Source organism: Leptidea sinapis, chromosome 39, assembly GCF_905404315.1.
Source record: "Leptidea sinapis chromosome 39, ilLepSina1.1, whole genome shotgun sequence".
NCBI lineage: Eukaryota > Metazoa > Arthropoda > Insecta > Lepidoptera > Pieridae > Leptidea > Leptidea sinapis.
The window spans coordinates 5,431,033-5,458,723 of record NC_066303.1 but is presented as its reverse complement, the minus strand read 5'-3'; the positions used below and the strand labels follow the sequence as shown (position 1 = coordinate 5,458,723).

At 35.0% G+C, this 27,691-nt stretch overlaps 1 long non-coding RNA gene across 1 annotated transcript; it reads left to right on the top strand.

Annotated features, from left to right (window-relative positions):
- Positions 1–15,373: 15,373 nt before the first annotated feature.
- On the top strand, positions 15,374–17,499 carry LOC126976214 (uncharacterized). Its single transcript, XR_007731861.1, has 3 exons — positions 15,374–15,490; positions 16,388–16,459; positions 17,268–17,499. It is a non-coding gene; the product is annotated as an uncharacterized LOC126976214 (long non-coding RNA).
- The last annotated feature ends 10,192 nt before the right edge of the window (positions 17,500–27,691 follow it).

The following is a 27,691-nucleotide window of genomic DNA, read 5'->3' as shown; positions in this document are numbered from 1 at the left end:
CTTATAGTATTTGAGTATAAATGAGTTTGTTTGAGTATTAATTTAATTCTATATTTTATATAATTTTATTATAATTAAGGAACACCAGGAACAGACATAAGCTTATAATGCCTACTACTCGGCTAAGTCGAGTTAGTAAGTCTTTTGTGGGGCGATGTATATGCTTTTACAACAAGATCCCAGAAAATGTTCAAAACAAAAGTATTACGTTATTCAAAAGAATTGTTAAAAAACGTCTGTGTGGTAAAGGTTAGTATAGCATAAATGACTTTCTTAATTATACCACAGATTGGGAATGGAGCGACCGCCCTCAGCTTATTAAATAATAAGTTTAATTGTACAATATTACTTTGTAAACATATTTTTTGATGAAAAAAAAAGCTCGTTGAGTTTGTTGCGCCCATTCTTCTCAGGCCTGAGGCGTTCATTTTGGAATGGGTGGTAGTTTTTTTGTCTTTCAATAAGTGATGTCACAACCTATTTGGAATAAAAATATTTGAATTTGAATGGGCTTATCCCTTTTGTCTACGTCTTATAGTATTTAAGTATACATGAGCTTATATGTTATGTCTCATTTCAGAATCATGTTATATCATGTATGATGGTATGTACCCCTTGGCAGGACAAACAGGAGCCGCTGTGTCACCTACCACCACCTACTCATCTAGCCGGCGTCCTGTGAAGCCATCCACAAAACGTACATCTGTTTACATCATACATTGATTTACTTTTTATATGATAAGAAAACCAACAGCCATATAAACTTAAGATAGTTAACATAATTATAAATAGCCAATTAGTATTCGTATATATTTAGTATATTGTAAAACAATGATAATGTATGAGCATATACTAATTTAAGCTTATAAAATAATTTCTTATATAATTTATTTTCTATAGTTAAGTTTGATTCTGACAATGAACATTTAAGTATAATAAAATATTGACACACTTTTACACAAATTATCTTGCCCCAAACTAGGCATAGCCTGTAGGTACAACACAATGAAATATGTATTACAATATACTTACTTAAACATACATAAATACATATAAACAAACATCCATGACTCCGAAACAAACATACACATACAAATGTTTGAACGTACAGGGATTCGAACCCGGGACCTCTAGCTCAGTAGGCAGGGTAACTAATTGGCCTATATGGGTCGTCAAGTATTTTTTATGTTTTGAAATCGTTAAGGTATTTTGACGTTTGGTGAAGGGCTTCAAATGATTTTTTTTGTCAACTTGAGTATTAAAAAGTAACTTTAAATAGTATTGAACAACAAGTTTATGAATAACCTTTAAGCATATGGTAACACAATAACCATTCAATCAAATCAATCAATCAAAATCAGTTTATTCACGTAGGTCACGGAAACGACACTTATGAATGTCAAAAAAAAATCTTATTGAATCTACCGCTACTTCGTAAAGGGTTGAGCTAATGAGGAGAAGTAGCAAGAAACTCATTGCCACTCTTTTATATCAAGATTTACATTTACATTGATTTACAAATTATTTCAATTACAATATAATATGTAAAATGATGCAATAAACACACTCAAACGACAAATAGTCAATGTCTTACACGAGTAAGTCAAAAAAGTAAATGTAAATGAATACAAAAGTTATTGAGTACAGTAGCTGCATCATCCACATACACCATAAATAAATAAAGGTATTCTGTGAGCATTTAATAAGCGATTATAAATAAATAAATATGTATATTGATCATATTAACATTGATCAATGTTAACTTGTGAACATTAATAATTATGCAAATATCTACAGTCCGTTTACAGTTATGTTCCCACTACCATACTACCTTGACACAGATTAATTCATATAACCTATTGTTTTATTTATAATTCATTCACTAACAGAAAAAAATACGCCTAGTTAATCATGTCAAAAATGATGAAATATATAGCTCGCAATGTTCAAAGGGAAAATACTAATAAAGCTTCTCTGATTTCAATTGAAAATGTTTATCCACGTGTAGCGGCCATGACAGTTATGTCAAAAAGGGCTACGTCAAATTATTAGATACGTATCTATCGAAGATTATTTTTTTATGAAAATAAGGGACGAGACGAACAGGACGTTCAGCTGATGGAAATTGATACGCCCTGCCCATTACAATGCAGCGCCGCTCAAGATTATTGAAAATCCCAAAAATTCGAAGCGGCACTACAACTGCGCTAGTCACCTTGAGACATAAGATGTCAAGTCTCATTTGCCCAGTAATTTCACTTGATATGGCGCCCTACAGACCGAAACACAGTAATGCTTACACATTACTCCATCACGGCAGAAATAGGGGCCGTTGTGGTACCCATAATACAGCCGGCATCCAGTGCAAAGGAGCCTCCCACTGGTAAAGATACGTAAGATTGTTGGAATTGTTCAGATTCCAACTATATTCGTTAAAATATTAAATACTAGCTGCTACCCGCGTCGTCGTGGACACTAAAAAAAATGTCTGCACCGCTACGACGCATGAGGTCACCCAGAGGCGTGCATTGCTTTTCTATCAAGGTAGGCACATTATCTAGTCGTACATCTAACTAGTCGTAGTAACGGTTTATTCCGACAGTACGACATAAGTTATATGAAACGCTGCTTGCTTCGTATACGCAATCTGTAGTCTGCCTACCGTAGGTAGTATATTAAGGCGACACTAAATGCAAGCGACCTTGAGCGATATGACTTCACGGTTGCCGGCCCGTCATCTATGTAACAAAGCCAATATTTTCAAAATTCTTGGGTGGAAAACAGTTTATATGCTTACAATCCTCGTTATTCACTACTAATCTGAATAAATGAACCTACACAAAAAAGTACAAGCTATAAGAATAACTTTTCAGAGAGAAGTACCAAAAAAATGCGTCACGCCATGCCAAAAAACTTGTTTAATTACAAAGAAAAGTGGTTGTTCAAAAAGGCTCGGCAGTGTTAACTATAACCAACAGCAAACATTAGCAACCTACAAATAAGACTTAAGGATATGTGTAACAGGATTAAGTAGTGTTCATAGCTCGAAATGCTATACTTTCACCACAAAACTTGTCTAAAAACACCATGTTTGCGTGTTTTCTGCTTACTCTTCGCCTTAACTTTAACACGAGTGCGTAGAGTGAGGAGGTAGGCACTGCCTTATTGCTTATATGATATGCACGTCCCTGCCCACACCGTATTATAATATCATTGCATTATCTTTCTTAGATTTACATTTTTAATTTGTTATATCTTTTGAATGGAATGTCCGATTTTAATAATTTAAAAAGTATTTTACAAGTATGGAAATGGCCTTCAATAAAATAATAACATGGTTTGATTATTGTTGCCACTTTTATCAACTTTTAAAATGTTAAAAAAGTAGTAATTGCATAACTACAGTAGTTGGACATTATGGTATGGCAAAGTTTTTTTTGTAAATATTGATACGTTCTATAATATTTAGAAAATTATTTGTTCTATCCTCAATAGTTTCCGCAGCGCACGCGGTGACAGATTTTTTATGACAATTTTTTTCACACCTTTTGTTATTATTGCAATTTTATAAGGTATCCCTATGTTTTTTTTTAAAAAAAATATAGCCTATGTCACTCAGTGAAGTTGCAGGTTTCACTTTTTTGAAATCGGTCTCAAGTGTTTCTGCTTCTTCTAAAAAAAATCCAAATGTCAATGCTATCTACTTTTAAATGAACCCCTTGAATGAATGAATATTAATCACTAATTTAATCATTTGTGACATTACCATTTATAGAGCCCATTCCTAATTTCAAAACATCATTAATATTATCTGAATGTCAGTCAGCACAATACAATTACTAAAGATGGTGATGTTGTAGCAACACGGCACACACGCAACCAACAAAAAGAAATTCTTTAGAATATGATTTCGATCGCTGTGCCATAATGAAATCAGGATGTTATCATCAATACATGAATATAAATTAATAATCAAATTTGTGAAATGCTTATAGCATAAATTGATATCAAATTTACTTCTTAACAGCGTACCTAACAGCTAAAGCTTAGTTAACAACTAAGAGATATGCGATTTACAAGCCCTGAAGAGGCGGTGAATGCGTTCCACGATGCCCTCGAGGAACGCGTTCAAGACGTAGGTGTAGTAGAAAATTGGAAAAACTGTTTTAAATACAATAGTTCCAAATAATCCAAGAGTGTGTCAATAGTGAAGCAATATGCTTTAAAAAAACAGTAAATATGTCGTAAACATAACAAGTACCATTATTAGTGGCAATCCAGTAACTAACAGAACTATCTATAGAACCTAAGTAACAAGAACTCGTCGATTGTATCAAATGATTTCAAACAGACAGTAATGAGTTAATATCGAGCACAAATAAATAATAACGTTGCGGATTTAAGATGATGGAACGTGAAACAAAACAGAAGTAATTGTATAAAGCAGCGGGTACGGGCGGATTTACGGCCTACTTCCGGTAAGGTCGACGTGTTTGACACTCGCGAATGATTCGTAGTGTTAGTAACACGAGTCAATTGAGAATATATATATAAAATTTTAAACGTATATTTTGATTGTAACATTACTTACATTGTAGTCAATAATTTACTGATGTAATGTCACGAAAATATATTGGTCTTAGATTGGGCTTTATTCCTTATTAGATTCTACCGCCTGGCCAAATCATCGATTCAAATCTCTAATTTGACAGAAGCAGCCGGAATTGATCAATAGAAAAGTGTGGTTTTTCATGACGATAACACTAGACCACACTTTAGCTGTTAACAGCAAAAATTAAGAGAATTTTGTTATGATTGTCTTGCACAAAGTGGGCATGGATTCAGTTATTTTGAAGACACTGCAAAAGCAAGGTATCAGTCGTATATATTCATATATCGTACTATCGATAAATATACCGACACATCTTCTATAGAAGACCATAAAGGATCTATCGGTCGCGTGGTCTTAGGACTAAAAACAGTGCTGATGATGTTGAAGCTAGAATCCCCCGAAAAAATATTATAGCGAGAAATTAATTATAGCGAAAGACAATAACGTGTACGCTCATAGCTCAAAAATACATTTTTTTATTTGTAACAGAACTAATGGTTAGACTAATTACACGAAGCGCAAGAAGTAACTAGCCCGGTTTCTCGTACCGTTCGCACCAGACGTGAAACGAAGACGGTGAGATTTTATTGTTATTTGAATTATGCCGCATATATCAAGCAGGTTCATTAACGTTTCCTTTAAAATATATCATTTTTATTTTTATCAATGCAGATAGTTGATGGTCTCCTTCGCGTACAGAATGTGCCAACGCAAATCACACCAAATACAGTGTGAGTAGCGGGAGCACTCGACTCGTTCGCGGAACTCGATTGTAACAATTCACTTTGGTTCATTCAATTTCACCTCGCGCACTTCACTCTGCTATAGTTTTCTTAAAAATACGTTATTTATTAAATAACTTTAAGAGATTCTTATAATCCTTTTGTGATATTGCTATTTGAGTATTAAAAGTTGTAGTCAAACAATGGTTATGCTATTATAAGATTCTTAAGCACTTTTGCAATTCAATAATAACATTTTCTCATTTACGATTCGTAAATGTGGATGTTGAGAATAATGGCAAGAACTGCAATATAACATAGTTGTTGCTCTTCAAAGATCTCATTCTTCTTGTGTGTGTTAGGCCACGTGAATAAACAGAGGGCTTTTCAACCGACTTTATTAAGAGGAGGAGTTATTTTTTATTTAAGTTTGTTACTTCATGCCTTCGCCGTTAATAGACCGATTTGCATTTTTTAGAGGAAGTTAAACATTTTGTTTGAACCGGATTCTCATGAGCATTGACGAACCCGGTCGACTTTGAAGCGCTGTAACAGCGGTTTAAATGAATGAAATTAAAAAAAAATGTACGGAAAATTTTTCCGCAAAAGATCATCTACAAGATTGGTCTGAGGTATTTTTTTTTTGTAAAATGTATAAAAAAAAAGTAATAGAGCAAAAAAGTATAAAAAATTTCTCACTTTTATTTAACATATTTGTAGGCGTTACAAATTATGTCTTTACGAATTTTTTGTAAGACGCATAGTTTCCGAGATATCACGAAGAAAGTGTTTCACTCCTTTTTCTAAAATGGCGGCCGGGGGACAATGGTGGTGACCCCACAAACTTGAGGTTAAGCTTCTATTGACACATATCTCAAAAATAAAATTGCGTTCTCTAAAAAATGCAATATTCGGTCCTTAAATTGTATCATTTCAATGGCAAATTGACAAATACTGTCCAACCTTATTCCTGTGTCACTGTCTTCTTTTTTATGTTTTGTCTCCGAAAGGTAACTAAGATTCCGTTGATCATCCGAACATACTTCACAAACTGCGACAGTTAGCCAGCCAACATTGTAACAAGCGTGTATTGCTATAACGACAAGTAATGCTGCTGTAGAATTGGCGAATTACAAAATGGTTGCCATCATCATCATTTAAGCCAGGAGAAGTCCACTGCTGGACAAAGGCCTTCCCCAAAGATCGCCATGACGATCGATCCTGCGCTGCCCTCATCCAAACTGTTCCGGCAATCTTGACCAGATCGTTGGTGCATTTTGTGGGGAGCTTTGCCACGCTATCTAGAAAATATTAAAAAAATAATAATAGGAGGGACACACACGTTGATCAGAACGTTACTTGAAGAATCTAGAGGCTACTAATACTCTCAAATTCAATGTCCAAATCATTAGTCTTTTGGATAGGGGCTAAAACAAGGTCCACTTCACATTTTCATGTCTGACGTGGTAGAAAAAAAATCCTTTTCCTTTTTTCTACCCCTTCGTATGGTGTGTTGTGGCAAAAATAATAATATTTAGTTCAAAGAGATTACATACAATTGAGAAATGATATATACGTCACATGGTGACCATAATTGTTATCGCTCTCTCCAAATAAAGATTATTAAAATAAAATTATAATAAATAGAGGGCGTGTCGTGGTGCGGTAGGAAGCGTTGACACGGGAAGGGCGTGGGTATGATGGTCCAAAGGATGGGTCATACGCATTGCTTATTCAATTGATTTATTCTGTTGCCAAACAATCTTTACAATGCACTTTATATTATTATTATTTTTTGGGTAATAAGGGATGAGACGAGTAGGACGTTGATACGCCTTACCCATTACGATGCAGTCGTCTTCTGTCTCGTCACCTTCAGAGATAAGGTGTTTAGTCTCATTTGCCCAGGAATTTTACTAACTACTACAACATACTAATGTTTACACATAACTGCTTAGCGGCAGAAATAGGCGCCATTGTGGTGCCCGTAATCGAGCCGGCATCCTGTGCAAAGGAGCCTCCCAATCCATCTTTCCAAGACCCTACAAATGATGTGCGACTAAGATCTCAACTAGCGACCAATTCAAAGCCAGACGGAAAAAAATTACTGGTGGTGGCTAGTATAACTTTTACAGGTTAATTCTTAAAACGTCTGCTCTCTAAGAGATCGTAGACACAGCTGTGTCTCAAGCTACCGCCAATGGTCGTTGATAAATCATTATGGAGAGGATATGAAATATCAGGTTGTTACTTGTCAGTTTTAAAATACTGCCAACAATAAGGAAGCTCCTCTCAAAACATACGAAACGAAGCATACATAATATAGTTGAAAAAATTAGAATTATTCTACAATTAAATACCATTTTAACTGATGAAAATTATAATGTTGCTGACGTACTTATATTATATTGACACGAGAGTGGGTCAGGATGTGGAAAAAAATACTCCACTTGTTGGAACGAGTCTTTATTTGCGTTCACATATCTGAATATGCACTTCGCCGGTCTGCCCCTGTTTGATTTGATCCTGAACTTACTAGAAATTTCCATTAACTTTACAAAACCCAAAAAATCCATACACTGGTAGGTCTATGGAACCCGGGTCTACAGCGTTTGAAGTAAACACTTTTCCGCTGAGCTACGAGTATTGCTGACGGAGCTGTCGAAATTATCAATCCCTTGAAGTTTGACAACTCTCTTCATGTACCTCGATGCGTTGCTACGCGATAATATCTTTTTATTTTGGAATAGAAGGTGACAAGGATATGGTTCACCTGATGGCAAGTAATCACCGCCGCCCACGTTCTCCACGCAACACCGGGGGAATTACAGGAACGTTGCTTGTCGGCCTTTTAAGACGGGGTTTTTTAAGGTACCCATGTCGTATCGTCCTGGAACGCTGTATAAGGAAGCTCATTATAAAGTTTGATTGAACGTAGAAGAAAGCTCATGGACTGCAAAGAGCAATACAACACATCCAGATGGTGAGAATGAGGATTTTGAGATACTTTTTCTTGAGAATTACGTATTCTTAGTGAAATGACATTGATCTATTCCGTAGCTATCTGTATTATCGTGTCAAATCTTAGATTAAGGATTGGTTGTCGTTGCGCTCCAACTAGATACCGCACTATCTAAGAACAATAATAATATTTTACATTGAAATTAATAAAATTCAAATACTTACAGATGTGATGCGATCCCAGTGTCTTTTATTATTTTTACAAATTTTACTGCGCAATCCGGCGACTACGCCTGCAGTATCTACTTGGAGTCTTAGGGACTACGCGCACTTATTCAGCGCCCTTTCGCTGAACGAATTTGGTCACACTTATACAGCTCTGCTTCTATCAGCCGCGTACGGAACTTTAAATCACATCTGCACTCTTTAATCTTTTTGTGCATAATGATTACGTCAAATCAATGCAGGAACAATACAGGTCGCAACTTGTCGACAAGGAGTCGCGAACCATCCCTCTAAGGCCTTGGCCACACTAGACGGAAATTCCGTCGCCGAACTTTCGCGGCGGTCAATCCGTTCTATGCGATACCAGCCACACTTTATTTCAGTGGCAGATCATCAGTCGGCTGCCTGCGCTTATATGGTGTGGTCGTAATTCGTGATGGATCCGATAGAAGTGATAGCTATTTATGAGGCATTAGAAGAAGAAACCGTAAATATTGGGTTCATCCCCTAAATACTCTTCGACTAGAAATTGGGCAATTTCATACCCTGTATATGCAACTAAGACTTAATCCAGATAAAACATTCGAATATTATCGTATGTCCATACAATCATTTGATGTATTGCTGAATTTAACCAAGGACTACATTACCAAGGAAAATACAAAACTTAGAACAGCTGTACCTCCCGAAGAAAGGCTGACCGTTACATTAAGGTAAGATACATTTTAAGTAAATAACGCCCGATTTTTGAATTGTGTATTCCAGCTGAGAACAACTTAAGTATCGTTCTGTCGCATTGAAATCTTAACAACTGAATGAGACAAAACGATACTTAAGTCGTTCTCAGCTTGAATACTCAATTCAGAAATCGGGCGTAAGTATATGAAATGAAACAAATTATTGATTAACTACTTAACTTTTTATTGAATAAAATTTCAACTTTAAATTTTTTATTGAATTAAATTGCCGCAACATGTCCTGTATTATCTTAATTAAGTGAACCTTTTCTGAAATAGTTCACCTAATTCCTCCATTGAGTGTGCTGTTTCAGTTTCAGCTGATTCAATTTGACGTACTTGGATTTGGTCTGGTGGAGGAGGTGACTGTATGGTCGAATAGGAGCTTGCACTGTTTGTATTCGAAGTATATCCTTGGTACACCGGCGTTGACGCATATCTTGTAGGTGTATTATATGTTGTAGGTGATTGTTCGTGTGTACTATAGCCAGGATGGTTGTAAGAATACGTTTCATTATGTGACATGTTAAATGAGTTACGATATTTGACTTTATAAATCAAATTCATCACTTCGATTCTGAACTCAAAATTTTGTCTTTCATTTAGGCTCTTAATTTGAGGAAGTAAAGAAAGTAAAAATTTCGTATCGGCATCTTCTTCGGCTGCTTTAGGTGATTGTTGCTTTTTATTCATTGCTGTAATTAAACTCTGTTGAAAGGCTGTCATTTTAGGTTTTTTTTTCATTTGAGAGGTCCCTGAAACTTCAGTTTGAGGTGGAACAAAATTCTCAGTTACAGTTTCTTGTGCGTTTGCATTTCTTGGTTGAGTGTTTGTATTAGTTGATATTTCATCACAAGAATTTTCATTTTGGTCATTATCACCTTCCAGAGCGCTTATGTTCCCCGATGACGCCCGAGAGTCTTTCACCACATCCAAGAATCGCAGCAATTCAAAGTACGAGTTTTTACGTTTCTTAGGTGCTGCACTTCCACTTCTTGAATTATCTTGTTTTTTTTCTTTTACGTAATCTCTTAAGTGCTTCCATTTCTTTTGAAGTTCATCCACTGTAAAATTAAATAATACAAGTATCAACAAAATATCGAAATAACTTAGCTTAGGGTGATATAGATAGTGGCGCCCCTAATATAAAATAATTAATTATAAGTATAATTACTATATCAATACCACATAATATGGAAAATCCGCTTCGTTGACCCCCTCAATACTATATTTAACTATGGTTTCACATAGTGTATTAGCCACTTTTCTGTTTATACGCCGAAGGTGAAAGTTGGCATCACTAGTAAATTATGTAAATCGATGCGAAACATAGTTAAATGTAGTCTTGAGGAATTGACCGAAGCAAATTTTTCATAACTTTGTATATAAATGTTTATTAATTATTTTAGATTGGGGGAGCCACTGGGGAGAAAACGTGATGATGCTGAACGTTTTTTTTGTTACAGGTATTTGTCTACCGGAATGAATTTTAAAAGTTTATCTCACGATTTTTTGATGGGACGATCGACTATTGCAGAAATAATAAAAGAAACTTGTGAAGTAATTTGGAAAGTACTGCAACCACTTGAAATGTCTGAGCCAAATAAGGAATCGTGGTTAAAAGTGGCAGAAGAATTCCGTAAATACGCAAATTTTCCAAACTGTTTAGGAGCCGTGGATGGTAAACATATAAGAATAATTAATCCTGACAACAGCGGATCTACTATTTTAACTATAAAAAGTTTTTTTCAATTGTTCTTATGGCAGCCGCAGATTCTAATTATTGCTTCATTTTTATCGATGTTGGATCTTTTGGAAAAGAAGCTGATAGTAATGTATTTAGAAGTTCAAATTTCGGACAGAAACTTTACCATGACATGTTAGACCTACCCGAGGATAAAATACTCCCCGGTACTACCAGCCCAGCACTACCATTTGTACTGGTAGCTGACGAGGCTTTCGCTTTACATAAACATGTTATGCGACCCTACCGCAATAAAACAATAGACATAGAAAAACGTACGTTTAACTACCGCCTATCTCGTGCAAGGCGTTATGTGGAATGTGCTTTCGGCATATTGAGCAACAAGTGGAGAGTTCTTCACACGGCCATACTTGTTAACCCGGATTTTGCTACAAAGATAGTAAAAACAACATGTGTTCTTCACAACTTTGTACGGAGACGAGACGGTTTGAACTACAATGACGAATTGTTAACTTGTGATCTACCTACATTACCCAATTCTAATACATCTAGACCCTGTAATGCCATAAACGCGAGAGATTTATTTAAAAAGTATTTTATGGAAGAAGGTAAACTAGAGTGGCAACACAACTTCATTTAAGTAGGTAAGGTTACTGATATAATCATTGTTCAGTAGGTTTATATGAATGATAGTTTCAATAAGTACCTACATGCATACGAGTACTTATACTTAGATATACATAGGTATTCGAAAATTAATAAAGAGATAAACTCACCAAGTTCTTGCTGTTTTTTTTCTATTTCACTATCCCAATTGTCGTAAAATATTTTCGCAATCTCTTCCCATGCTCGTTTCTTTGCATTTCTATCCGGCTTTTCTCTAGAGTCCCAAAGGCAAATGTATTTTGCACTTCTATAATAAATCGTTCAGTGTCAAACATCCTGTGCGTGCGTCGTCACTGCGAGTTATCCGCTGAATGTGGCGCGTCGCATACAAATACCTGTAATGCGACGTTGCCGATCTTACGCTGACGGAAGATCGGTGCGCGACCGAGCAGACGCGAACGAGTGAGCAGTCCGCTATCGTCCGCGACGGAACGACCGATCTTCCGCATAGTGTGCCCGATATTTGTATTTTATATGCAATAACATGTATTGGCGTTCCGCCGCGGAAGTTCGGCGACGGCATTTCCGTCTAGTGTGGCCAAGGCTTAAAGAGCTGTTCCGCCGCATTCGACGGCGAATAGCGCTGTACGCGGCGGAACAGCGCCGAACGCTCTCTATAGCATTCGCATAATAAAAACACATTTATCCTCATTTTATGCTGGTTTGCCGCGAATGCTTTCCATTCTGCTGAATGGACGCGGAAAGCTGGATCGACGCGTACACGTCTCCATACAAAATTCTTGTTTTCTATGGACAAAAGCTGAAAAGAGCTGAATAACTGCGCGTAGTCCCTTAACCTAAGTGTCTAATATTATCTTATAAACATTTCATTAAACTGATAAAGCATAAGTTTCTGTCGTAAGTATCTAGTGAAGGCTCCAAACCGAAATACTAAATACAAACGTAACAGAAACTTATTTCCTTTCATACAGTTTCGTATTCACAAAACTGGCCGCAACTGGAAATCATATCACAAACTGGTGCATACGTTCCTCCGTAGACACGTATAATGAAAAAGTAATATGTTTCTCATTGAACGCTAAATTAAAAGTGAATGAAGCGTGGCCGGCGAGATGGTTTGATAAATAATGATACCTCACACACAGACTAGAAACATTCAGTTTAATAAATATATTAATAATAAAAGGCATAAAAGGCATTTATTTTCTCAAAATTGATTCCTTTAGAATTCTTTTTGATGTCATTTCTGATAACTACTAGATACAACTACCGCTTCGGAAACAAATGGTGCTCTGAGAGAGAAGAAGCGCTCGTTTCAATAAAAATATACAATATTGTACAGTCATTTCTATCGCTATAAAATAATCACAATCTAGTCCCAGGCTGTCCGATCATTAAGATATTCAGCAGTGGATTAATAGGATTTGCGACAGAGCCATTTTTGTATAAAACATTTAAATTTATTTATAGATAATGCCTGAACAGTGGCTGGGACTTTATTATAGAAGTGTATACATTTACCCTGAAAGCTATTATGTATCTTATGAAGCCTATTTATTTCCAATCTAATATTAAATATCATTCTTACAGTTATATTACAGTTATATCTGTTATTACATACACTATAATAAATATTACAATTATTTACATAGATAAGAAAAAATATAATTTTTTATTTAGTATTAATAACTGTTGTTATGAGCTGTCTTCATCATTATTGATTGGAACCCATTCTTAGGTATAGGCCTCCTTCAGCTTGTTACATGCCTCTCTGTCCATTGCTATCTTTTTCCATTAGTATCCTGCTGTCGTTTGAATGTCTTCTATCCACCTTTTCCTAGGACGTTCTCTTCTTCTTTTTCCCACTGTCCCTCCCCACATAGTTACCTGCAGGTCCATCTATTGTCACTACATCTTGCTATATGTCCAGCCCACTTCCACTTCAATATTCTTAATAAATATATGTATGTATTATTTTTTGTCATAACAGAATTATTTCATATTCATTTTTTTGAACACACTGCTTACAATATGTATACAATACTCAGTAATAACAAAAAAATACAACATGCTGATTTATTGAGCTAAGCGAAGCGAAGCTGAGCGGAGCTCCCACCGGCTCCAATTGATTTCTGTGTAAAATTAATTCTCGGCCATTTCTGGATCGATTTTAAATATTTTTGAGCTCTTAGAAAGCTTTCAAAATTTTCTAGGTTATTGTCGTGACAGAATTTTGAATTTCGACTTTATTCAATTATTATAATTAAAAACAAACATGATTAACAAATTATTATAAATTAGCACGCGCTATTTATATTTATTTAAAAATTGAGCCGATTGATCAAACCTTGTTTAAATTAATTTTGTTTTGTATTTGTACACAGACTTAGTGTACCTCGGTTCGCTCAAATATATGCCGCAGCGAAGCTGTACAACGAGCGACTAAAGGTGTATCATTGAAGGTTTTTCAATTAATTTAACTGTTTTTTGTCAATATAATATATAATAATATAATATAATATTGACACACTTTTTACACAAATTATCTGTATGGTCAATGGTCAACAGGTTGAAAAAACTGTTAAATCGTCAACAGGTTTTGAAAAAATCGGTTTATGCATTTATTAATAATTTAGGATTTTATTAGGTTTTCATTTCGTCAATATAATATCAAGTCAACGTTTTCGTTCGCAAATTCGTCAATTGTTTTGAATTAAGCTGTTTTAGTGAGGCATTCAATTTCATCATTTATTGCGAGTTACGGACGAAGACGTTGATTGAATTTATTAGCTTATTATGTTGAACAGGTTTTTTCGTTGAAGAAAAACAGTTAATTCGTTAACGAATATATAACTGTTAATAAAAACAGTTTATTGATTTAACCTCTAGTATTTTGATGAAAATTTATCAATACAATAAATACGGCAAGCATACCGCCCTGCCAATAGCGGGGTATGGAGTTATTAATAAAATTGTGAATTGTATGAACATACACAATAACAGTAATCTATTGTCAATTATTTGCTATTTTCGTGTGAGATCTAATCATTGTTCGACAATTTGTAGTTTTACAAAAAAAAAAAAATACAAATATTATAATTTAATAAACACTGCCGTAAGAAACAAATGAATAATTTGGCTTTTTATACGCTTTATATTAGCTTCACCTGTATGTTTGTAACCGACTTCTTTGGGCGCGATTTTGACCCACTTTAAACGGCTAGATTTCGTTCAAACTTTGTAGATTTATCGAGGACCGATGACATTACACTAAATTGATAAAATTATTCAATTTTTCAATTTGCAAATATGATTTTTGTTAATTTATATAATTATCATCTATAGTCGATAAGGCAGAAATTGATGTTAAAGTACTTAATAGTTTTTTAAATACGCTTTTATAGAAATTTAACTAAAAAATGAAAAATAATAGTTAAAAAAAACTAAAATGCGCGCTTTATATAAAATTCAACTAAAAAATAGAAAATAAATTTAAATTGAAAATAGTGTAAATAAAATATATTTTAATGTAAAAAAAGCGTGGGGTGCATTTTAAGATATTAGTAAAATAATAATTCTTCTACACCCCACGCTTTTTTTACAATAAAATATATTTTTTTTACACTATTTTCAATTTAAATTTATTTTCTATTTATTAGTTGAATTTTATATAAAGCATGCTTTTTAGTTTTTTTTAACTATTATTTATTTACTCATCAAATAAACAAAAATATTTCTAAGTACAAATTGACGCATCTTGGTGAACAGTGTTGTAAAGAGCATTCTCTGACTAACTGCATGTCCTTTTTTACACTGTGTCCCGGTGTCGATCAAACACAGTGAATTGCGCGATATGTACTTAGCAACATGTGTGATTATTGCCTGCACATACCTCGCCGTGGTGAGTTACCATACACACAGCACCCTACACACAAGCTGTTTGAGATTCTCATTTAGATCATCCGTGCTTAATATCAGAATTAAAAAAAAACAGTGGTGCCGTGGAATAACTGGTAGGAACGAAGTTTCTCATGCTATTCGAAATATATTTCATTTATAAATATTACAATAAAAATTTCGCTCATAATAATACAAGGTTTTTTTAATGAAAAAATGGGATGAGAGGAACAGGATGTTCAATTGATGGTAATTGATACGCCCTACCTCTCAGGATCCTTGAAAAACACAAATATTCTGAGCGATAAGATGTTAAGTCTCATTTGCCCAGTAATTTCCCGAAACACAGTAATGCTTACACATTACTACTTTACGGCAGAAATAGGTTTTTGGGTTCGTTTTAAGAGGAACTATATAGTTTATGTGTGTGACTAAGGTTAGATACATTAAAGAATAACGCAAAATTTTAGAATCTTGATTAGGTAGGTCATACAAGAATATATTTTTTTAAATTTATGTCCCCATACCCATATTTAAGGTATAAGTTTCACTATCAAGGATTTTTTGAAATTATTACGATTTGTTATTTTCTCTGGACATCAACAGGTCCACACCCTGGTCCCTTCCATGATTATTGTTAGAGCTATTTTTATTAAAATGTTATTTATTTTGATTGCCATGAATTATATCATGTATACTTCGTATCGTGTCCCAACAACGTACACTTTCGCCTTATCGCAAAAATATGGCCGCAGCATAAGAAGTACCAAAAAGCAAAGCAAGCAAAGTAAGCAAAAATGTGATATTAAAACGTATTACTTTATCAATTAGATTAGGTTACTGTTTAAGTAGAAATCTGTAATATAATTAAAAATTGGTAAATAATGTGTTTGGAGTACAGAAAGCGACACACATCTTCAACGTGGAGAGAGACTTCAGCCGGCTGAGCAAAGACGCGGAGCTTAGTAAGTATGTACGTATGAACCAGTGTTACTTACTTTACTGCATGTTATTAATGTGAAGATTGTATGTGCATCAGTTTACTGCGGATTCTTTATAACTTGAATCGATCGTAAATTTTCTAGAGGCTAATCATGGAAAAGGAGAAAAAACGAGCGTACATGTCACCTGGTGCTATGTGATCACCACCGCTCAAATTGTCTTGCAGTACTAGAGGAATCACAGGAGCGTTACCTTAAGTTACGTTATGTTAAGGTCTACGTGCTGTTTTCAAGGTACCCATGTCGTATCGACGTGGAAACATCGCATCGGAAGCTCATTCCACAGCTTGGTTGTAAGTGGAAGAAAGTTCATTGAAAACCGCACTGTGGAAGAACGCCACACATACAGACTGCAGAAGGCTGCAGGAATCAGGTTTAAAAGCTCTTCGGAACACCGCCCATGATAATTGCGGTAGAGGACACACAATAAAGAATGTCTCTACGCAACGAGAGGTGATCGAGCCGATCATAAAACACTAGTTACTCGACAATTCAAATGGTTCGAGCTGATGCCGGGGTTCGCCAGAGCAGAGATGACAGCAATACTCCATGTGGCTGGACCTCAACTTTTAGAGTGCTTGAATGTGGGCCGGCTTGAAGTATTGCCGTGCTCTATTTATGACGCCCAGCTTCTTTGAAGCCAATTTGGCTTTGCCCTCAAGTCGCTCAAGATTTCGAGACCCAGTATTCCGATACTAGGCGAGACTGTAAGGGAGGTGTTTTCGAAGAGTGGTGATACGACAAAAGGTTTTTTTTTATTTATTTTACTCAAATGTCCAGGTGGGAGAGATAATAGCCAAGCTGAAGACTTTCAAAGTCCAGGTGCACCCCCGCATCCGTCTGTTCTACCAGTTGCTGAAGCGAGGCATGATGGACTACCGGCAGAAGCATTCCGACTCGCTCTACAACCCTGAAGCCTACCAAGTCAAGGACCACAACCTGGAAACTAACACTGGATCATAGACGCAGCACCCAGCATTAATATAATGTATCATACTCAAATAAAAATCAATTAACATATGTTTTTCCTTTATGCGATCAAAATCTAATCATATCTCATACGTCATCTATTCTTTTTCTTTTACAAAAGTATCCCAGGATAGGATAGTAGGTACAACATATCACCGTCATCATCATCAGCCGGAAGACGATCTCTGCTGCGAAAAGGACTCCCCCAAAAGATTGACACGAAGACTTAGAGATAGACACGAAGATCGGTCCTGCGGTGCCCTCATCCAACGTATTCCGGCGATCTTGACCAGATCATCGGTCCATCTTGTACCAACCAACGTACCAACACTGCGTCTTCCGGTACGTGGTTGCTATTCGAGGACTTTACTGCCCCAACGGCCATCTGTCCGTCGAACTATGTGCGCTGTCCACTGCCACTTCAGTTTCGCAATCATTTGGGCTATGTCGGTTAGTTTGGTTCTCCTACGGATCTCCTCATTTCTGATTCGTTCTCGTAGGGAAACTCCTCTCCATTGCCCTCTGAGCGACCATGAGCTTTCTCATTAGGCCCATAGTTAGCGACGTTAGTTAGGTACATTTAGTACACAGTTAGTTAGGTGCGTATTCGGAAATTCAAAGGAATTTTTAATAAACTTTATTTTGTAGCAATATGACATGAATGGAATTAATTTTTTTTGACTGTAATGCAATTTTTAAAGAGGATGTAAAGACTACGTAATAAGATTCGGGACTGCCTGATTAAAAATTGAAATTTAGTTTAGTATGAAACGTGCAGTGATATGACATAAGTATGAAATAGCAGTAATTACAGTAATGCGATTGGCGACGAAGTATAATCCGGCTAAGTTTAAAAGCGAACAACTTTTAAAACGTAGTGGATTTCGGCTATCTCCGTTTTTTTTACAAGATCATAGTCGTTATCTGTCAATCTGTCGATGACTGCACGTTTCACACAATAGAGCGAATTGCTTTTTTCTTAGAGAGTTTCGCTAGACTGTCTATTTTTGTCACAAGACTATAGTTGTGACCTAACTCTATGGTTCTGGTCTACATCGTCTCTGTCTGTCTAATAACTACGTGTTTTTTTAGTCAAGCAGTGACGATAATTTTTTTTTTTTAATGAAAATAAGGGTCAAGACTAGCAGGACGTTCAGCTGATAGTAATTGATACGCCCTGCCCATTACAATACAGTGCCGCTCAGGATTCTTGAAACCCCCAAAAAATCTGAGCGGCACTACAACTGCGCCCGTCACCTCGAGACAAGATGTTAAGTCTCATTTGCCCAGTAATTTCACTAGCTACGGCGCCCTTCAGACCGAAACACAGTAATGCTTACACATTACTGCTTCACGGCAGAAATAGGCGCCGTTGTGGTACCCATAATCTAGCGGGCATCCTGTGCAAAGGAGCCTCCCACTGGTGTTTAATTAAAGTACATACTTATTTATTATAACATTTTCATTGATATCATGTTTAATATAAATACACGCAATTTAATATAATTATCATATTTTTTTTTCGTATAATCTCTTAATGTGCCACATCTCAAAGAAAGTTTTACCGCGCTGCGCGTTTTATATATTAATACTAGCTGACCCAGCAAACGTTGTATTGCCGATATTAAATCGCGATTAGATCGCCATACAAAAGTAACTGTTTATCGTAGATGGGTGAATTTGAAGTTGTATGTATTTTTAATGCTGATTCATAATCAAACAAATTAAAAAAAAAAAATAAAAAAAAATAAAAAATAAAAATTCGTGTGGACACCCTTAACATTTAGGTGGATGAAAAATAGATGTTGTCCGATTCTCAGACCTACCCAATATGCACTCAAAATTTCATGGGAATCGGTCAAGCCGTTTCGGAGGAGTTCAATGTTTAACACCATGACACGACAATTTTATATATTACATATAGCTAGTGAAATTACTGGGCAAACGAGACTTAACATCTATCTCTAGTATAGTATATTCGAATATGTCTCAAGGAGACGAGCGGAATTGTGGTGGCGATCAGAGTTTTTGGGATTTTCAAGAATCTCGAGTGGTACTACTTTGTAATGTGCAGGGCGTATCAATCACCATAAGATGAACGTCCTGCTCGTCTCTTTCCTTATTGTCATAAAAAAACTATTATAATTATTAAGAAACAAACTAAAAGACCTTTGTCCTACCAAGTCCTTCATATACCTAAAAAAACTGATTTATACCTACTATTGAACAGTAGATAGGTAGCTATCTACAGTTCAATATTAATTCTATTATATTTTTTTATGAACCAATAAAATAATTTAGGTACAAACTCCACCAAACTTAATTTCGCATGTGTAACTGAAAACGTTTGTAGAGAAATATATTTCGCGCGCAACATTTATTTGTTACCGCTATTCAATATTTCGGCAAAAAAAAGCAACACAATCCGACATTCGTTATTGTGTCGGACACTTCGTCACGTTCTGAGCACACTTCGCTCGTTAGTTCGTCACTCGTGCTTGTGGAGAGACGGTAAGGGCGGGAGGAGGAGGGGGGTGGGAAAAGAGTCAGTCACGGGGCTCACTCGATGTCACTTAAATGTTTTCGATTACAAACATCGATGTAATCAAATACACACAAATCCACAGTCACTGCTTGTGGCAGGGACATGGGACGGGTCGTTCCCTTTCCAATGCGTCATGCTCGTGAACGGGCGCTACTTGTGGTGCCGGATGATCCTTTTACCAGAAACTCTCCTTCAGATTCTTAACATTAAAGTAATTCTATTTTTTATAATTGCTAATAAAATGCTCACAAAATACCTTTATGTATTTACGTTGTGTGTGGATGATGCAACTACCATACTCAATAACTTTTGTTTTGCATCAATTTACATTTATTTTTTTGACTTACTCGTGTAATATATTGACTATATTTTGATGTTTGAGTACTTATGTTGCATTGTACATATATTGTAATTGGAATGATTTGTAAAACTATGAACTTGTAAATCTTGAATAAAAGAGTGGCAATGAGTTTCTTGCCACTTCTTCTCATTAGCTCAACCCTTTACGAAGTGGCGGTAAATTTAACAAGAAATGTATTTTTTTTGACATTCATAAGTGTCATTTTTGTGACCTACATGATAATGTGATTTTGATTGATACAAAAGTTACACTGAAAACTGTCTTTAATTGTGTAAATACGCAGTTACAATTACTTGACAAGGTTCAAGTGAAAAAAATTTTAATCAAACAAATTTTTTCGAGTTATGTTATGGAGAATTGTTTTAACGAATTCTTTACCTATTGTTTATTCATCAAATCAAATCAAAACAATTTATTGAAAGTAGGTATTTCAAATACAGTTTTTCACGTGAAACAATTACAAAATAATAATGTTATTCAAATCAAATCAAATCAAAATTTATTCAATACTAGTTGACCCGACAGACGTTGTTCTGTATATAATAAATAAAATAATGATTTTTATTAATTTGTCTATCATAACATCAAGAATTATTTCGTAAAATATGCTCCCTGTTGTTGTAATGAAATTATTTCACAGCAGAACTGTCAATCCGTGCGTCAATAAATTCTCTCATAGAAAATATGTCCATACAAAAGAAATATCGGACGACGGGGGACACATCAAAGCAGAAACAAAATTGTTGTTTTTATTTAATTCCGAACACTTCCATATTTATTCACCTTTTAAACTTTCCCTGGACATCCACAAATAATTCAAGACCAAAATTAGCCAAATCGGTCCAGCCGTTCTCGAGTTTTAGCGAGACTAACGAACAGCAATTCATTTTTATATATATAGATAGGTACAGGTATAGGTTTATGTATGAAAAAGATATTAACATAGATACGGCACGACTAGTACACTTTAGTTATTTCCATAGAATTATTTCCTATGGTATAATAATTGCTATGGGGCAACGCTGCCGATATTAATACATTATTTGTGCTGCAGAAAAGCGCTATTCGCGGTATTTATAACCTAGGTCCCAAAGAATCATTGAGAGCAAAATTTAAAGAAATTAACATCTTGACTGTTGCTTCTCAATATATTCTTGATAATGTAATGTATGTTCATAGGCACATAAGTGAATTTGTTAGAAACTGTCATAAACATAATGTTAACACCAGGAACAGACATAAGCTTATAATGCCTACTACTCGGCTAAGTCGAGTTAGTAAGACTTTTGTGGGGCAATGTATGCTTTTACAACAAGATCCCAGGAAATGATAATGTTAACATTATTCAAAAGAATTGTTATAAAACGTTTGTGTGGTAAAGGTTACTATAACATAAATGACTTTCTTAATCATACCACAGATTGGGAATGGAGCGACCGCCATCAGGCTATTAAATAATAAGATGATTGTACAATAATACTTTGTTAACATATTTTATGATGAAAATAAAAAGCCCGCTGAGTTTGTTGCGCCCATTCGTCTCAGGCCTGAGGCATTCATTTTGGAATGGGTGGTAGTTTTTTTGACTTTCAATAAGTGATGTCACATCCTATTTTGAATAAAAATATTTGAATTTGAATTTATTATTATTTGAGAACATCGTCTTACTGTTTTTGAAAACAGTTGAAAATTAATTAGATTATGTTTGTTAGTTTTCACTACTATCGTGTGGTCGTGAGCACAAAGGCTGTTTTATATTGACTTTAATATTATTGATTATTCATTCATTTTAACAAGGCTTACATTCTGTTTATTTCATGAAGAAGGTATCAAAGGTATACATTTGGTACATAAATCCTGTTCACTATAAATTACCTGCAGTGTTGATTACCTCGGGGTGTAAGCGTTGTAAGAATAACAATCTTCGCTCATTAGTATGACTTCGTTAGAGTCTCTCGTGTTACGGTAGCAATACTGTATTCACTGCAACAATAGTAGTATTGTTGGACTTTACAAATAAATTTTATATTATCAAACATTTTATGTAAAGATTATGTACTGAATTCAAAATACGGTTATTTCTCAAAGCAAGGTAAGTGTTAAAAACGTGGCTATCTTTAATTTCGAATGTAATTGAATATAAATTATTTTTTTTCACTGCATATACTAGAATATAATGAATGAAATCAAAGAGTGAATTTACCTAATATTACTGGAAAATATCTAATCTATGACTTTATTAAAAAAATGAACCTGATGGTGTAGTTGGAGCGTGGGGCATTTATTTTTGGATAATAACCTCGTGAAAGCAGAGATAGACAAATTGTCGAAGTACATGTACGTACGCACACGAGGTCACTGACATGTGGAATTTTGATTCAACAAAAAATAATTGTCGCGATAGTCGTTTCCGTAAACGTTCTTATAGCAAAGAGCCTCGACCATGATCTCAACAGGCTCTCGCTTAATAACTGGATTAAGGGTCAGAAGGCAGCTGTTTTGGGAATGGCACTTATCGTTGTACTGAACCTAGGCCGGTGGAACTCTATTTTTGAAGTAAAACTTCATTAGGCGCGACTATGAGGTAACTGGACGACAATGCAACGGAACCGGAAGTCCGTTACGGCAAGATGGCGTCACTTTTCTGTACCATCAGGTTTTTGGTTTCTTCGTCGATTATTAGGACAGGCAATGGGTTCGAGCCCATACATCCATATTCGTTACTATTCAATAACATCGTTATATTGATATGTGGTAATAAATAATGTTACTTTCAATTTCTTACTTTCAATTATTTTATTTTATGAGTGAAAATTTTAAAACGTGCGAGTGGTATTAATGAATTAATTATCAATCTTAATATATTTAAATTACGTGACACGTTGTTTGTCTGCGATGGACTAAAGTAATAACCGGATTTTAATGAGGATTACTTCATCGAGTGTAGTTTAGTCTAACGTGAGAGATAGGATAGTTTTTATTTCGATTTGAGACCCATAATTATTTTTAATTCCAATATTTGTTTTTTATAGACATATTAATTTCTATGAGAGAATTTTTTGACACACGGTTTGACAGTTCTGCTGTGAAACAATTCATTATAACAACAGGAAGCATATTTTACGAAATAATTTTTGATGTTATAAAATATTATTGACAAATTCATAAAAAAAAAAACAGTATTTTATTTATTATGTACAGAACAACGTCTTTCCGGTCAGCTAGAATAATATTAAATGACGATAATAATATAATAATAATCAGATAAATGAAATGGCATTATTCGAGGAACGTTTTACTCTTTCATCAATAAATAAGAATAAAAGAGACAATCAAGAACCTAATAATGACTTGACCTGTAAAAGATGTAAGTGTTTTTTTTCTAATGAATACTATCAATATAACTCTATATCATTCTTTGTGTACGGTACTTGCTGATTTTATTAGGAATCATGAGGGTAGTTGTACGTGGTACGATAGCCGATGTCACAATCCCCGCTTGGGTTGACAAGCGGATAGAGGCTTTTGAGCTTTGCTCGGGCGTGGTCGCTAGCACTACATCTGTAATCCGTGTTTACCCCGAGTGATATCCTGTGGTCATCAAGTCTACCACAAGCCTCGTGACTCTCCACCAGTGTTGACGTTCAATACTAGTGTTTTTCTGTTATCATTCATACAAACTTCGCAATCTTGTAAACGTCACCTTGGAATACCAGAGTCAGGACCGTTGGAGCTACTGCGCCGCCGTCACCTGAGTGGCATGGGAGTGTTCAAAGGTTAGTGGAGTACATTTTACTTCCTTCCTCATGATTCTTGGTTGATTGCAAGTCTCTACATAGATTCATTCAGTAAACGAGCCAAAAACCAGCGAACCTATAGGAAACCTTAATACAAAAAAAAAATATTGAAGTAGGTGTTACTTTGCGGAAATTCATAATTATACAAATGATTTAAGTTTTCTTTAGTGTTAATTCCGCCAATATTTGTTTTTAAACATTACGACACGTGTTTCGCCTCTACACGAGGAAGACTGCCTAGCAGTCTCGTGCTAGATTTTGGCGAGACAACACGTCCCAGGCATAGTTCCTCGAACCGAACACTTTGTAAAATAAATAAAATCTCACTTATTAAAATAATATAATTATAAAGATTTTTTTCTATTCTAGGTAGAGAATGAAATACAACTTTGCTCAAAAGATGTGGTGATTTGGAAAAGGTGGCTGACGCGTTTCCAAGAAAAACAATAGCAAAACAATCTAATAAGACTCCTATCTTTTCAAAAAGTGCTTAGTTGGTTGTATATTGTATCTGTTAATTATTCCTAAAGTTAATTATTATTAAGTTTTGCTTCAATCGCGCGTAAAGATTACACGCACACACTTTTTTTTATAAATATGTTATCTTTATATATATATTTCTTGTGTGCGTGTGTATGTCACTGAACTCCTCCTAGTGGGCTGGACCGATTTTGATGAAGTTTTTGGTTGTTCCAGTGAATTTGAGATTGGTTTAGATTCTCAATTCCGTCTATATAATATAATTCTCCTGCTCATATGTTAGTGAACTCCTCCTAACGGCTGGACCGATTTTTTACATTTAAGACGTGTGTACAGTACAACGTCTGTTGGGTCCACTAGTCTATATATATATAAATGAATTGCTGTTCGTTAGTCTCGCTAAAACTCGACAGTGGATGGACCAATTTGGCTAATTTTGGTCTTGAACTATTTGCGGAAGTCCAGAGAAGGTTTAAAAGGTGTAATAAATAAGTAAATGCTGCTTAATTAAATAAAAGCAACAAATTTGTTTTTCCTTTGATGTGTCCATTTCTATGAGAGAATTTATTGACGCACGGTTTGACAGTTCTGCTGTGAAACAATTTCATTACGACAGCAGGGTGCATATTTTACGAAGTAATTTTTGATGTTATGATATATATTTTTGACAAATTCATATAAAAACATTATTTTATTTATTATATACAGAACAACGTCTGTCGGGTCAGCTAGTTTATTATATAAATGTAGGAAATAAGATGAAACTATAATAAAGAGTATAATAATAATAATCTTTATTTGTTTTTATTGATATTAAATGTCCGTAATGCACAAAGGCCGATTCAATATTCGATCCAAATTTAAAATTACTTAAAATATAAAATTTTATGTCACAATCAACCGATACCGAATCTGCATTTCAATTTTTATATATAATATTTATTCAGAACAAAACACTGCTTATAACTATATTTAAAAACTTAGTAATATAATTTCATGATATAAAAACTATCACTACGTAAGTGTACCAAGAATACTGGCAGCATTTACACGTCAGATAGCTGGGCTGATCTGTTGGCAGAATAGAATGAAATAGCCACCACGAGTCTGTACAGCTACAGTTTGTCTCAGCGATGTGCTGACACAGACTCCTGTGTATCCGAGTGAAATATTACAGTTGTGTGCAATAAGTTCATGTGAGCTATCCCGCAGATATATGTTCGCTACTTAAGGTTGTATACTAGATGTATTTATGTTTCACAATATAAGCTTTATGGTACAACTAGCAGCCGCTTAGATTTAGTTCACGTGCAAGTTGTAATATTTGATCTGATTTAGTTCAAAGATTCGGCTAAGAGAACAAACAGGTCTATTATTTTATTATTATTATCTAAAAAAAATGGCTCTGTCATAATCCTATTACTCCTCAGCTGGATTCGTAATTGATCGGACAGCTTGGGACTAGATTATGGTTATTTTATAGCGATAGAAATTACTGTACAATAATAAAAAAAGTGTTTGATTTGAATGAAATACAAATATTGCAGTGGTTACGTTTCATAATTATTATTATAAATTAACATAAATCAATAATCACTGGTACATTCAAGTTGGCAAACGTAAAGTCATACCTAAAAGTAAAGTCATACCTAAAACACCATACAATATAAAATTACAATCTGTACTAATATATAAAGCTGCAGTGTTTGTTTGTTTGAACGCGCTAATCTCTGGTACTACTGGTCCGATTTGAATGATTCTTTCAGTGTTGGTTAGTCCATTTATCGAGGAAGGCTATAGGCTATGTTTTTTTTTGAAAATTAGGGATCCGTATTAAAATTGCTATTTTGTAACACAAGGTGTAAAATCGAAAACCTATTTTTGCGTGCGCTGCAAAAACTATTGACAATAGAACAAAATGATGTATACAGGCTTATAATATAGGCAATATTTTATTACTTATAAAACTATCGCGTGAATTATACTTTATATGGCAAAACAACGTTTGCCGGGTCAGCTAGTAATCAATAAAATGCTAAGAGATAATGAAGTACAAATAACCACAAAAAATTATAATATTAAGAATAAGATTGGTGTAAGTTACCACATCGTTTCAAGTGTATTGAGTAATAACAATATTTTTAATAGCGGTTATTATATTATTCTTCTTGATAAATTACTCAAATTAAAATTAAAATGTCTCTAATTAACTAGTATTTTAAATAACTGTTGAATATCAAACTTTATTATTTTTATTATTATTGGGGAAAGGAACACTTAAATCTGTAGATCTATTGTGCTCCCTACATGTGGTCGGACGCATGCCCTAAGAGCGCTTTCGCACTACCGATCCGAATCCGATCCGTATCCGTGAAAACACGGTCCGAAGTAGTCGTAGAACTATTTCGATGGTAGTTTACGGACTAGATCCGGCTTCCGTCATCTGAGTTCAACCGTTAGAAATACGACTACACCGGACCGTTTTTCACGGATACGGATCGGATTCGGATCGGACGTAGTGCCAAAGCGCTCTCATGATGACTATATTATGCTCGTTGAGCTGGGCAATGTTTAGGTAAATTATTTCTTGCATAATCCTACGTCACTAGCCCCCTTTCAAAAATTTATCTGAGATGAACAGTCGTACAAAACTCAACAGACTTCTTTTTTTTAAATAAAATCTTTATATATATAATTCTTGTGTGCCTGTGTATGTCACTGAACTCCTCCTAGACGGCTGGACCGATTTTATTGAAACTTTCTGTGTGTCTTCAGGTGGATTCGAGAATGGTTTAGATTCACAATTGAACTACCTCCTGAACGGCTGGACCGATTTTGATGAGATTTTTGTGTGTTCCAGTGAATTTGAGATTAATGTGTGTCTACGGGTGGATTCAAGAATGGTTTACATTCACAATTGAACTACCTCCAAAACGGCTAGACCGATTTTGATGATATTTTTGTGTGTTCCAGTGTATTTGAGATTGGTTTAGATTCTCAATTCCGTCGATATAATATAATTATCCTGCTCATGTGTATTTAAGTGGACTCC